Below are 9,934 nucleotides of genomic sequence, written 5' to 3'. Positions count from 1 at the left end.
AGTGAGTCATGTTGCTGTTCCCTAACATTTCGTCCAAGCAATGGACATTGCAACACTATGATTGTATTGCTTATGAGGGAAACACGACCAATCTGTGAAAAAATGAATTTAAAGCCTGCTGAAATTACTGGAGAAGGTATGATTAATATTCTTTCTTAGAAAAAACAAACACTTGACTTGAAACTTGTGTATAAACAGAAATTCTGAGAAAAGAAAAGGAGCCATACCTCTCCTGTAAAACAAATCAACTATACAGAATCAAAAGAATGGAGGACTTGTTCCAGAACAGTTCTAGTCTGGCTGTCCAAGGGCTTATCCTGGCTATCTGAGTATCTGAGTGGGCTATATTGAGCAGATAGAGCTTTTTTGAAGCAACAAATGCAGCCGTGAAGATCCGCTTCATCCCTCCCCTGGTGCTATCCAGTGAGTACTCGATTTCATACACTTTCAGGCCATCGTGACCTGATCGCTCTCCCACAGAAATCACCTCAGCGGACTTGGTGCTTTCCTGTGTTGAGGGAAATCATTCAAATCAACTGACAATACTAGCACTGAGCATATAAAAATACTCGCAACAAGTATCAATGATTTAAAAAAAAAACACTGTACAACAGATAATCAGCATGTAACTGAATAGTGCACTTGAATTGACAACACGACACATAATCATTAATAAATAGCATTCAATCGAGGAATTGTAATGCCAGGAAACCATTGTTCAGGCGTTAACCTTTTTCTTCTCTGCCTGCAGAAGCCTGTCCGCGACGAACTGCGGTGTCCCGAACTCCGTCAGCGAAGTGAGCCGGACAGGGTTTACGACAACCCAATATTGTTGCTCCCCTTCCCCTCCTGATGAAACCGCGCCGTCGCGCCCACCTTCTCCACCTTCACCAATCAAACAACACTACACAGTTCAGCTCCAGCCCACAATCCTAGTAAATCAAAATGAACACATCCTGCCCTACCACATTACATTATGGAGCAGTTTTTACACTAAAATAAAACACTAAGGGCATATTAGTTCATCACGCCTAAGGTTAGCTAAGCGTGACTAATAAATTTTTAGTCACAAGTGTAACAAAATTAATCAAAAAACTAGTGTATAATATATGGACTATAGGTTAACAAAGTGTGGCAGTTAACTAAATAGTCTAAAAATCTATGACGCAATTAATCTTAGATGTGGTAAAATTTTAGACACGAACTATCCTAATTTGTTTCGAGTGCTTTGTACCTTGGGTCATGAGGCAGGCTTGAGTAGGGTGAAGCCCTGCTCCTGGTCAGTGTACCACTCCAGTTTGAGCTCCCCTACGCCTCCACCTCATCCTCGTACCTCGGCCTCCACTTCCGATGCGAAGGTGATGGGAAGTTGCAAAGATGACATGGGGAAGGGGGAGGGTGGCGAGGAGCAGCGAGGCGACAGACACGGTCCTCTGGGTTAGGAGTGGAGGATTGGGCGAGACCTTGCATTTGGGAGCGCTGGCTTGAGTTGGAGGCAGGCGGCGGGCTCGGCCAACAAGCAGTAGCGGTGAGCCACGATAGGGACAACCGATGAGTGGCATCAGTTTGTTTTAGCTGGAGATCGTGAAAAACAGTCTGTAATTTTGGATATATAATCTATAGAAGCTGCTAGAATCCAGATTGCTGAATTATTATAATCTGAGAACAAGATTGTTATAAGCTGGATTTTTGAGCTAAAATGTTTTTCTTTACTTACAGATTGTAAATTGCAATATAGCGATTACAAGCTGAAACAAATAAGGTCTTAGTTTAGGAGTAAGAAGCTCTCCCTTGTCGCAAGCTATGCTGCTCCATGTTTGCTATGGCCTCTGCCACTCCGCTCGTCATCACCCTTCGACACTAGCCAGTGGGTCTACTTGTGTAAGGTCAATTGGTTGGGGTTATGGTAATAGTTGGGCTATGGTCTGTAGCTGATGGTATGATCTTATATAACACGATCACGTGCTTTAACCACTGAATATACTCACACGTACCTAAACTATTCCTCTCGAGATTTAATGAAAAAATAAACATCTGTGCCAAATTTAAAACTTAAAACTGGGTGGATAGGTTTCACCCAAAAAACACTAAACAACTCAGCATGCATGGTGATAACATGGAAATTCTACGTAGCACTAACTCACTGCAAATCACATTTTCACTAGAAATCTCAACTACAGGATACTAAAAATGCGGTGTTCATATCATCGATACATCGACCAACAAGTCTCGATATTTTCTCGCATCCACCAACAAACACAAGTTTAATTTAGTTCGTCTCTCTCTCCCTCAGCTCCCGTTATCTTTTCCCCTTCTTTCTTTTCAAGGGTGACCGTGAATTCACTTGGGTCTCGAAGCCGAACATGATTACCCAAACGTAGCATTGTTCTCTAATAATAGAAAAATGTAGAACTGTTTGATTAATATATGTCAAGAGGTATCCATTTTTTCTAGTTATTGATCGAATAGTACAATGTCTGACAAGCTATCTAGTGGATGATACACACAGGTAGTGTCTCCTTGATGTACTGCTGGTCAAAGTATGTATCAAGTTTAATGAGGGTGGCGAGGTTACGAAGTGAAAAGCATGAAAAAGGTGTGTGGGATGAGATAAGGAAAAAAAGCTGTCATTTACATGTTTTACTCGTGGCTCACAAATCATAACACAAACAAAAATAATATGGTGGTGACATAATCCACATTTTAGCTTCTCAGGCGTTTAAAAAAAACTCAGCAAAGGGGACTAATCATCCGAAACACCGACACCGACACGCGGAAACAACACACGGCTACACGACACCAGATCGTCGCATGGCACCACCAAAATTTCAGCCGACCCGCTGCGCCCAGCAGAGAACACCAAGCCGGCGCCGAGCGGAGAACACCACGCAGTCACCACCAAAACACCGCGAAGCCACACCGCCGAAACCCCCCAAACCCGCGCGGTCCTCCTGCCTCCGGCCCACCACCTTCGCCGCGTCCGGCTCGCATTGGCCGCCGCAGACTAAACTAAAAGGCACGCCCCCGAACGCCACGCCCGCGGCTCCGCTCCCCGAGGACGCTCCGCGCACTCGAACCCCAGGCGAGGCTCCGTGGTGGACTCGACCACTCCTCTCGTAACCCGCAACTCCTCGTCGCCCCCAAGGGCCGCGCTCCCACCAACCCAACCCACCATGGCCGAGCGCCTCGCCGCAGCCGCCACCCCGTCCGCCCGTCGCGCGACGTGGGCCAACTGCGCCTTCCCCTCGCCCTCCTCGGCCTCGACAGCTCTCGCGCGCGTCGGCCTCCGCGCCGCGCCCCCCTCGGTTCTCGCATGTCCGTACCGTGCCAGCTCGGTTGGGCCAGGGTGGTGGTTTGAACCTTACTAGATCGAAATGGTGGCGCCCGCTTACTCTTGTTTGCGTATGTGATCGCAGAGGGCGACGGCTGTGAGGTGCATGGCGGGCGGCGGCGGCGTCCGACCCGGCGCAGCTGAAGGCGGCGCGCGAGGACATCAGTGAGCTTCTCAGGACGACCCACTGCCACCCCATCCTGGTGCGTACGGTGACCCGTGTCATTGGCTTGCTTGTTCGGAGACTTCATCGGATCATCATCGTTATGTATTGTACTGTATTTGAGATGTGATAAACCCTTCGCAAGCTTACCATTGCGTTACAAAATTAACAACAAAGCGTGCAGCGACCGTGAGGCTATTGATTGTTGTACATAATGCGATAACATGAGCATTGATATTATTCCATAGGTATAAATACAAGAGCTTAACAGAATGAAACTATTACATATGAACAGTAAACATAATAACATAAATTATGTAACAACAGTAATAGGGATCATGTGTAAATTATGAACTGAACAGCAGACACAAAACTTTTGTGAAATTGCTCTCAGAAAAGGTACGACAATTGGCCCTGGGACCAATATGTTCCTGCTCTCTAATTGTCCTAACAAGTATTTCATCGATTGGACAATGTTTCTAAGATCTCAACTAGTAAAAATATAACCTGAACTTAATTCTCAAGTTCTAAAGGCCTATCCTGGATAGTGTTGCAGAGCAACATCAGAGAACACAAAATCGGCACAGTAGAAGCAAGATAGTTGAGACACAGATGAAATTGAACTACAAATTGCAAAAAGACAATATTTGCAACTTGAACTAACAATCCATCTAGAACCAGATATATGCAAAGTATACTCAGATCTCACTGTAACACTAATCCAAGGATAAGATTAACAGACAGCAAGCTGTCGACACAATTCAACAATTGTATCACGATGTGCAGGAATCAGAACAGAACCACACACCACTTAGCCTCTAGGTACCACCAAATGCAACCAAACAACAAGAGAAACTATAGGTATATGCTAGTGTACTTAGTGAACATGTCCAATCTCATAACAATTACACATCATCGAACATATCGTGCTGTCCAGAACATAGAAAGAGAGGAAACTGAAATACTCACAGTGAAATTCGCTTAAAAGCAAAATCAATCGAGGCAAGACACGACATAGAAGCTGTTGTCCCTGAAATCCTATTTGCCGCCGTTGTCGTCGACGAGGAAGACGGAGATACATGGCCTTACTACACTGCGTCGGCACGTGCGGGCGAGCCTCGATAATCGTAGCTCCGATGAGCACCAACAAAATAGCTCCACCACCGAATCTCTTACAGCTCCCAATCACCAAGCCAAAGCCTGAGCTCAAATTGGGTCAAACACAGGAGGTGATCCTCAAACCGAAAGAGAACACAGTGATAATCAAGAAGATAGAGAGTTTTTTTTTTTTTTTTGCAATCGGCTTCCAAGGAAGAAGAAGAGGGCCTACATATAGAAGCAACGACGCCGTCTAACCCCACCTGACGCCCAAAGGGATCGGGGAGGCGGTTAGGCCGCCGTTGCCGCTGCTCAAAGGCCACCGCCTCCTCTCTCTCCCTGGTCTCTCTCTTTTCTATTGCATGCCCTAGATGATCCAAGTCCCAGCTCAAGTACCCCCACTGCATGAGCCTGGGCAGCACAAAGGCCAATGGGCCAGCTGGTCCACAAGAGAAAAAAAGGCTTAGGAAAACATTAAAATTTATATTTTCCTCAACATGGATTACAACCTACTACTAGCGTAGGTGCTAACCATTGTAGAACATAGTAGTAGTGTGAGGTTGGTTCAATCTCTTACTAGCTTTGGTAGTGGTGCCATTCATATACACATCTACTGAATATGATGTGTGATCAACACACCCACAAGCGGCCATCTGTGCGCATTGTGCTTGACTGCCTGTTATCCAGCATCCACCGTTGGGCTTAATATGTGGTTTTTATTATGTACGGAACTTAGCTTGTATAAGCAGGTAGAAGTAAGATTATACATGAGAGGTTTCTTTTGTTATGAAGTATGTAACATAACATTGAAAGTATGATTTTCAAAAGATTGAGTGAATTATACTGGGGAAGTTTGATTAGTCATGAGATGGTATTACCTCTATTCTCAAATAGATGTTGTTTTAGAATACGTGTAGTCAAACCTCAAAAACTTTGTGCCCTCGTACGCACAAAATGGTTTGACAATATGAGTGGATTTGCCATGAAAATTCGTTTCAAATGCTTAGCAAATTTTTGCTAAGAAATGATTATAAAAAGTAGTGTTAAAACTTGTGTGTTGAAGACCGTGTCAATGTCCTAAATGCTTACCTTTGCATGGTCATGGGATGTTTTATCTAACATTTAACTCTGTTAGATATTTTCTGTAAGTATTAGAGGTTAAAGGCATCGACAAGACAGACATTTGTCCAAATAAGCACTGTTGATGAAAATCGTACATATAACATTTTGCAACTACCAGATGCAATGCAATGGCAGAGACCATATCTATGGTCTAGTGTCTTTCTAAGACATCTATGTACAGAGTCAGGTTACCTTTGAACTTCAATTTTATATACCCAGAATGATTGATTGTCATTTGTTTGACTGCATGAAGGTTCGCCTAGGATGGCATGATGCCGGTACATATGACAAGAATATTGAGGCCACAACAAGGTGGAGCTAATGGAAGCTTAAGATTTGATGTTGAGTTGAAACATGGAGCCAATGCCGGTACTGTACTCGAGTTTCCTCAATATCTTTGTTTTGTTCCTTCTATGTGTACTGTAAGAAACTAAAAGTCCTGATTGAAATTCTAAAAGGTCTGATAAATGCTCTAAAGCTTGTCCAACCAATTAAGGATAAGTTCCCGAGTATCACTTATGCGGATTTATTCCAGTTAGCAAGTGCTACAACAATTGAGGTCTAACCTTTGCTGGTTGAAGTATCTCGCTATGTTACTTTCAATATATAAATACTAGATTCTAGCCTAATGAATTATTTGTCAATCTGCAATGGTGGTTGATTATTGGAGGGAGGGGAGGAGGGAGATGGCGACCATGGACAGTAAGAAGAAGGGCTTTCCTTTTAATTTTTGATTATCTTTTTATTGATGATTTGCCTCTCTTCATATAGAGAGGCTAACTTGGTCCATAAGTAATCTATTACAATTTAAAAAGTTCTGAAAAACCCTAATCTACTTAACGGTTAAGAAACGGTTTGGACTCGGTTGAAGCTACAGTACCCACGAGTGGGCTTTTGGGCCGGCCGGTCTAATTGGCCATGGGCTGGATCTTGACCCATGACATCTCTCCTCCCATTCACTTGCAGCTCGTAGTCGAGTTGTTAATTGAGGAAAACTTCGCATGCTGCAAGGTGAGGATCATGGTTGAAACCTGAGGAAGCCCCATGTTGAAGAACGAGTTCTGCTCTCATGTGGTTCCCTGGCCTGACGAGGTAGGGTCAGAGATGGTTGATGAAGAACTCCATTCGCCTTGTGTTGATGATGACGTCGGTGACCTCGAGTCGAAGGAGCACGTAGATGATTGCATAGCCATTGATGTAGGTGAAGGAGGTAGACTCGGCGATGAGCGTGATGAAAACGTGGATCATGAAGACATTGTGTTTTGTGCTGGAGATGTCGTTGAAATCCACGTACATCGTTGTTGTGCCCGTTGTTGAATTCCTGCACGGCCGAGTTAATGTGTACCTTGTGGATGTTGATATCTGTTACGCACTGGTAGTACGTGAAATGTTGGGCAAGGGAATTGGAGATCCTGCTCGCAACACACGATCCTCCTGGTTCCTATGGGAACAGGGCAAGCAGGTAGGCGATGAGGACCATCCCAAGAGCGGTTAATGGCCGACAAGTAAAGGTTGGTGCGTTGAGTAACATCTGGATGGCGGAGATTGGTGACACGATAGTTGTAGGCAGGGCTGCCGGTGGAACAACGATCTCCAAATCATGTTGCGTGACGATGTCGACGACCTTGTTGGAGATGGTGTGGACGGGAAGGGTGGACACTGATGGTTGATGGATGCAATGGAGGTTGAGCAACCGTGGTCGCTAGATTGGTCGTGGTGGAGATGAAGGAGCTGGTGACAACTGACAACCACATCATTCGGTCCACCAGGATCAATCGGCTGTGCAATTGTGTGGCCGCTGATATACGCAAGAATGCGCGATCTGACCATTGCCTGGCATCAAGATAGGGTGGAAGACCTGTGTAGAGAGAACGCTGATGTTCGACGTATAGACGATGTTGCAAGAGTTCATCTACCGATGGTCGTTGAGAAGTGTTGGTCATGACCTCCGTTGAAGTTGCTGATGATGGGACGATGGCATCTGGCAGAATGATGGTTGTCGATGGTGAAGCAATCTGCTGCAGATCATCCTTGTTGGTACAAACATCTGAGGCTGGCGGTCAGTGCGGTAAAGGGCAGGAAAGCTTATGCGCCTCCTTTGGATCCCGAGGAATGTTGAGGACGGTGAACAACTCATCGACATATTGTCGGAATTCGTGACGAAATTCTTCAAATTGCCTGTAAAAATCCCGTGATGAAGGCGTAGGATCGGCGACGAGTGGAGCATGAAGATCGGAGGAAATCGGAGTGCCATAGTACTATTCACACTCGGAACAACGGCGTGGACTGTTCATATGGTGAACAGTACTACAGCAATGTTTACACGCTGAATAGTGCCACTGGCACTGTTCATGTGAGGCCCATGCCCACGTTTGTCTCTGTCGAGGTTGATGTAATCCTTCGCAATCGCATCTGCGTGTGTAGATCTTGAGTTGATTGCAAGATCTATTCCTCTGACGAAATCCATAATGTTAAAGTGGGCTTTGATACCAGATGTAATGGTGGTTGTTTATTAGAGGGAGGAGAGGAGAGGATGACGACCATGGAGTTCGCCGGCGGCTAGGGTTTGGGCGCAGGGAGGTGGTGGCATGAGAGAGAGAACCAACGGTCGACCAGACGCTAGGCGCCTAGATAGCAAGAAGAAGTGTTTTCCTTCTAATTCTTACTTATCTCTTATTGATGACTTACATCTCTTTATATAGAAAGGCTAGCTTAGCCCATAAATAATCTATTACAATTTGAAAAGTTCTGAAAAACTCTAATCTACTCAACGGCCAAGAAACGGCGTGAACCTGGCCACAACTACAATACCCGCAAGTGGGCTTTTGGGCTGGCCGGTCTTGTTAGACCATGGGCTAGATCTTGACTCATGACACAATCTGTCGCCAGGAACCTGGTGGCCCAAAGCTTCCAATGAAAAATGGACAGGCTGATGTTACAGGACCTGAACAGTGTCCGCCTGAGGGAAAACTTCCTGGTTAGTAAATTCTCTTCACTGGACTTCCCAACATGCCGCGTCCAGTACCAATACCCTTTTTTCGTTTGTATGAATGAATTGAAATATGTGGGATACTTATCTAGTTGTCTCTTATCTTGTTGAAATATCAACCAAGTGTATTTCTCATTTCCAGAAAATTAGGGGATAATTCTGCTGCCACAATGAAAATTACAAAACAGTTGTTATTTAGATGGGAAAAGATGCACCAGCATCCACATATTTGCCAGTTCCACTAATTTGATGCCTGCCATTTCTTCAGTTCTTTTTTATCTTGTGTTTCACAAATGCTGGCCTAAGTTCACCTGCTGACCAGTTGAGGGAGGTATTCTACAGAATGGGCCTTGGTGACAAGGTGCGCAAATGATGAGTTGAGTAGCCTGCTTCCCTATGTGTTTTTAACTGACTTTGTTTAGCCGTTTGAATCCTGTGTCTATAGGAAATGGTTGTCTTGTCTGGAGCACATACACTTGGAAGGTTCAGGCCTGAACGAAGTGGCTGGGGGAAACCAGAAACAAAATATACCTTATGTTCTTATCTTCTTTGTGTGAGGTGCAAAGCAGGATCATCAGTTATTGTTTTCTGTGGGCGTTTGTTTTGAGCGTTTTTTGTTCCATCCACTGTGTTCTCGTGTTTAGGTTAAGAATTGCATTTCATGTCATCATTTTGCAATGAGGACCATGTTGTGCTTTCTTAATGCTTTGTTACTTTGTGCCTGTGCTTATAATTACCCTTAATCATTCTGGAAAGGAACTAATTATGCTTCTATTCAAGATTTATGCACTAGTGTACTCTGTGTGTCATATAATGTCTCTTGGTCCTTTTTCACCGCTGACTGTTTTAGTTGAATGAAGCAAATTTGCTCACATAATTCTGTATAAAATCATCCAAAGCGTTCTGTTGCACTGTGTATGTAATTAAGTTCAGTCATACCAATGTTGAGTTCTTCTATCATCTACTGTTTGCTTTATAGAAAAATGGCCTTGGTGCACCCGGTGGGCAATCATGGACCGCCGAATGGCTGAAGTTTGATAACAGATACTTCAAGGTACATGCCTTTTGGTCTGAGCTGGTAACAATTAAACTGAGCTTATCAGATCTGAGCTGGTAACAATACTTTAGGAGATCAAAGAGAAAAAAGACCAGGATCTTCAAGGTGATCCTGATGCTCAACTGTATAAGTCAGTATCCTATGAAATAATTGTTGAACTATCTGTCTGAGAAT

The 9,934-nt window shown here is 44.4% G+C and overlaps 2 pseudogenes; one reads left to right on the top strand and one right to left on the bottom strand.

Annotated features, from left to right (window-relative positions):
* Positions 1 to 248: 248 nt before the first annotated feature.
* On the bottom strand, positions 249 to 1,562 carry LOC133887973 (psbP domain-containing protein 2, chloroplastic-like; annotated as a pseudogene).
* A 1,611-nt stretch (positions 1,563 to 3,173) lies between these two features.
* Positions 3,174 to 6,378, top strand: LOC133889477 (probable L-ascorbate peroxidase 7, chloroplastic; annotated as a pseudogene).
* The last annotated feature ends 3,556 nt before the right edge of the window (positions 6,379 to 9,934 follow it).

Source organism: Phragmites australis, chromosome 13 (assembly GCF_958298935.1).
Source record: "Phragmites australis chromosome 13, lpPhrAust1.1, whole genome shotgun sequence".
NCBI classification, from domain to species: domain Eukaryota; kingdom Viridiplantae; phylum Streptophyta; class Magnoliopsida; order Poales; family Poaceae; genus Phragmites; species Phragmites australis.
The sequence above is the reverse complement of the archived record's forward strand: the minus strand, read 5'-3'. Positions and strand labels throughout refer to the sequence as shown.